This window comes from Hirundo rustica, chromosome 1, assembly GCF_015227805.2.
Source record: "Hirundo rustica isolate bHirRus1 chromosome 1, bHirRus1.pri.v3, whole genome shotgun sequence".
NCBI classification, from domain to species: Eukaryota; Metazoa; Chordata; class Aves; order Passeriformes; family Hirundinidae; genus Hirundo; species Hirundo rustica.
In genome coordinates, this window is record NC_053450.1 from 112293271 (window position 1) to 112298637 (window position 5367).

Genomic DNA, 5367 nt, shown 5'->3' on the forward strand with positions numbered 1-5367 from the left:
GCCTGGAATAAAATGACTATGAGACTGCAAAATCTGATATGTCCTTCTCAGTTCAGTGATGATTCAGTGATGATAGAATAGATGTTCAAGAGCTCTTCTTTCTAGAATTATAACTCATTGTGTAATTTTCAGTTAAAACTCAATTCAGATTTATGACAAACTAAGGTCACTTCAAAGAGGCTTTTAAACTCTTAATGGAGAAATATCACCAAGTGACTTACCATAAAGATTAAATAAGTTTTTCTTGCCTGACATACTAAAGCCATGAAGGTGAAAAGTTTGATTTTTGTTATGAATTGCACTGTTATGAATGCATTTCCTATAGCTTATGTTGAAACCTTTAATGAGTTCTTGCATTAGAAGTTACAGACATAAATATGATTAGAGTAATAGGTGTAGAGGCAGAAGATTCCTTTTCAGTGTGTTGTCTATTGTTTCCACTCTAAAAAACAGACTGTAAGGACCTTTCTGCATAAAGGTATCTAATTTATTCATCAAAAATCAGAATACCTATGAGTTATTTAAGGTATCAAAGCAAAACTTTATTCTGACTGAAATCAAGACAAAACTATATATTTATTAAATGGAAACAGCATACAGTTCTCAAAGCGAATTAGTATTGTACTTTTCAAATAACATTATCTATAACTGATAGACAAACCACTACATTAAAACTTCAGCTTTTATTTATCTGCCTCCTCTGTATTTTGTCTTGAAGTATCTTCCAAAACTGACTCAACCTTTAAGAATATTAATTATACCTAGAAGTATGTAATTTCTGAACTAAGGCTTTCTTAACTTCTCTAAGCAATTCCTCTCCCCTCACCTCCTCACACAACCCCATTTTCCTGAGGTCTTGCTGTCCTCTAGTGGCAAAGGGCTATGACATGTAAAGTTGTCGGAGCATTTGAAAGCAGATGTCCTCTCCCTCATTGTGATTTCCATCATCTCTGCTCCAGGTAACTTTCAGGCCTCTCAGCAAATGGACTCTTGAAAAAAGCTGATGATTTCAACTTTCTAGACTATAGCAAAGTTACTGAGTGAAACATAGCAATTTGAAACATAGCTATTTGAACTTAGAACTATGCCCCAAGGTTGAACTTGTTAAGCAGCTTACAATTAAGCACAGGTATGTTTAATTATTTTTAGCTTGAAAGGAAAAAAGCAGATGTATTAGAGACTCTCATAAACATGCCTATTGAAATAAATTATCTTAAAACTTTAGATAGGATTTTCAGCACGTTTCTTCAGACTTCAATTGTACAGTCCTACTTCTAAAAAAGTTTAAGACAAAGTCCTGCTTATGAATGTTAATTTCAAACTTGTTGAGCTAATGATGAACTGTGATCAATTCAGACATTTACCCTGTCTCCTATACTCACAACACCTCAAATGACTCAAATCCCAGTTATGCAATTTCATGTTGGGTCACAGGAAGACCGCAAGGTTTAAGCCAGTCATAAAGATGGACATAGCCACAGCCACGCTGCAACACATGAAAAAGGGAAGACATCTATCTCTCCATCATCCAGCAGCTATCACCGGAGCTGCACATGGTTCCAGAACCCTACATACCAGCCAGAGTGGCTGGTGAATCATGGAACTGCAGATGCTTAGCATGAAGGTCTCTGAGGAGGACAGAGGCAGATGTCCAGATGTCTTTCAAGCAGATGAACAAAATGCAGATGTCACAACAGGGCAAAAAATAACAAAGTAATTCTAAGGTTTGGCAGTTTCAGGCTTTTATGGAACTACTAGTGTACCAGACTCAAAACAGATCTTCTCAATTGAAAATCATCAGGCCTCGGTATGTAAAACAAAGAAGTTGAGTAAATGGACCAGCCACTTGGCTTATTCAGACTTGCACTCTGTGCTCAATGTACAGTATTGGGGAAAGACAGCAAGTTAATAAAGAACAGCCCAATAGCGAGTCTACTTTTAGAGCTTATCCCGTAGACTCATGAAAGGGTTTGGGTTGGAAGGGACTTTAAAAATTATCTGTTCCAACCCCCCTGCCATGGGCAGGGACACCTTCCATTAGATCTGGTTGCTCAAAGCACCATCCAACTTAGCCTTAGCCAACACTGTCAAGCATGAGCCGTCCACAACTTCTCTGGACAACTTGTTCCAGTGTCTCATCGCCCTTACAGTAAAGAACTTCTTTGTAGAACTGACTCTAAATATACTTTCTTTCAGTTTAAAGTTATTGCCCCTTGTGCTATCATTCCATGCCCTTGTAAAAAGCCTGTATAATCCAGGACAAAAGTAATCTTTTAAGAATTACATTCTACATCTTTTAACTCTATGACCTCACAAGAATTCCCTTATGTTCCATCAGACACAGACATTTTTGAATAATGAATGAGGTAATAAAATATTTTCAACTCCCTTCAGTGTAGGAAAAACAATTTTATACTGATTTGTGAAGTATTTTTAATGCACTTTGCTCATGCCTGTAATATACAGCCTGAAAAGTCACTCCAGCCTCTGAGTTAACAGAAAGTATGTTGTGCAGAAGTTTGGTCACTTGTCTTTCATTTAAAGCACCTTCTGTTTTCAGGTCATTATCACCATTCATTCTAAACAAATCAGCTCTCATTTTTACTGGTTAATCAATCTGTGGCAACTTATCTTCAGCCTTCCTAAGCTTCCCCTTACCTTGCCATATCTTGACCCTGTATGCTAATTTTTACTGGAATGCATAGGTATCAGATACATTATTTTACAAAATGAACATTGGCTAACTTGGAGCTGAATTTAATAATGCATGTTAAAAAACAAGCCTTCTTGCAAAGGTCTAATTCCTGTAGTTGTACTTTTTTCTATGGGACAGGTCCTTAGATCCCTAGAACTTGTCAACAGTCACCAACAACTCCTAAAATGAAATAAAGTCAGGAGTAAGAAACTTCAACAATACATCATGTAGTAATAAGAGCTGGCCAAGGTTAACAAAGCATATTTCACTCCTGGAAGGCTTTAATAAATCATCTGAATAATGGAAATAATGGAAATGGTGAATAGGAAGCTGCTCAACTACCCCAAATATCTTCACTGATCAGTGAAGAGCTTTATGACACAGTACACCCAGCACCAATATCCTCAAAGGACTAAGGATTGGGCTGCTCCAACTGACGCTTTAAAAAGTAGCATAACATGAAGAGAAATTTTTAAAGAACTTGATAAGGTATTTTCTCCGGCAAATTATTTTGTGGGTCAAATAATTTCTGAAAACTAAGACAGCTCATTGTCAGACACTGTTTCCGATATTTGTGCAATGAACAGTTGGATTGCTTTCTGAATTGTCCTAATCAGTGATTTAAAGCAAACTTGGTTAGTTTACAAATTAGATATTGAAGTAAGTTATTCTAATCTCTAAATATTACAAAAACCAATCCATGAAGAAATAGGGAAGCAGTATAATTTTTCTGTTTAGAAAGGGTTGTGTTAATATGGTCTTTATTATCCATGAAAATTCCATAATGCACCCAGGGGCAGCATTAGAGAAACAGCATTTACAGTTCTTCCAATCTATTTGTTAATGTCAAGTGGATTATTAGAAGGAATCCAAGAGCTCTTACAATACTACACTTTTTATTCTAGGCTTAAAGCTTGGAGATTTTGGTATTCAAAAACTCAGAATATAAAAATAATTCAGTTCAAGCATCAGCATGAATGTATTTTTAATTGTTCCCAGAGCTCAGACAGCAGTGAAGCAGGGAAACTGCCTGATACCAACACATAAATTAAACCAAGAGCCTCACTTTGTTACAGAACTACAGACTTACTTGCTGAATCACCTAATACTGTGCAAGCTATGTTACTGTCAAAATTAGAGGAAACATAGCAGCATCCTTCCTCTTCCCTCAATTGTCACATATCCTGTATCTGTCTTTTTCAGTGAAGCAGGGCTTAAGTGGAATAGAACACCAAAGTGATTTATCAATAAATTATATTCAGACAAGGATTTTTTTTTTTCTCTCGTGAAAATAATGGGGTAAAATTAGGAAGGGGACGCACACATTCTCCAAATCCAAGTTTCTACTCAGGGAAACAAAGCAACAGGGGAAAAAAAATAACATCTTTTGTTCTATTTCTACTATTGTACACAAAAGTAACTTCCCCCTCCAGTACATTTTGAAACTCAGGAATGTCTCATTGGAAAGACATTTCTAAGATTTTTTTTTTTTTTCCTCGTTGTTAAGAGGAAATGACTCCTTTGGTTACGGCTAACAAACCTGGCAAATACGTGAGGTAAAATCTGTTTTGAAGCAGTGACATTTTTGTCATTCACTCCAAAGCTAGGGTAGATTCTGAGATTTGGGAACAAATGGATGTCTTCCTCGGCCATGGGCATCTATTAGGCTGAATTTCCTATGATAGGTAAAGGAACCAAACAGGGTTTTTTTGAGAGACAGAGAAGGAAATGTCATTAGGATAATTTGAGGGGCTGATAATCCACAGCTTCCTTATTCTTGACAGGGAAGATCTTCAAACAGGCAATTCATAAATTCCGTATGAGGCGCACAAGGTGCAAGCACTGACCTCCGGCATGACGTGGCACCATTGGCCAGCACTCAGTGCTTGGTGGTGCCACTACCAGCGCTTCTCAGCTCTCTTCTTCTTCCTTGGAGAATGCCAGCTGGTCTCAGAGGTCATAACTTCGGACCGGAGAGGGATAATTTCCCCTCCAAGGAGAAATTTCCCTCTTCAACACCAAAGCTTGTGGCACAACCTGCGTGCCCCTCTTTGGCCAAGGAGAACAGTGCGATATAATCGTGTAGACCAGCCCGGGATGTGGCGCAACCTGATGGCTCCGGGGCAGGTGACAGAGAGAGTAGAAATTGACACTTGAGGAGAAATAGACGCGGTGAGGAGAAAATGGGTACTTTCTTTCTTTTCTTTTTGCTGAAGCACCCCCGGTCAGGCTGAGATGATGGCAGCGGGAACGGAAAGTTTGCCGTGACCTCACATTAGCTCGTTTTTAGCAGCAAAACCCTAAAACGCCATCACTTTTAGCCGAGAGCAGCAGATACCCGCCGCCAGCCCTCCGGCTCTCCCTCTCCGCTTTCCTCCAGCCTCTAGCGGCGGCTGGCGCTGCCCCCTCCCGGGCTGCTCCAGCAGCGTTCCCGAGCAAGGAGCCGCCGTGGGACGGGGCGGGAGCGGCAGAGAGAGGGAGGGAAGAGGAGGCCCGCGGGGCAGCTTCCTCCCGCTCTCCCTTCCTCGTCCGGCGGCCGCAAGGAGCGGACCATGGCCCGCAGCCGCCGCCTGGGAAGCTCCGCGCCGGGCACGGCCCCGCCGCCAGGTCCCGCCGGGGGCACCGGGCCCTGGGCTCGGGGTTAGAGCCTCGCCCGGGGCGGGCGCGGGGCC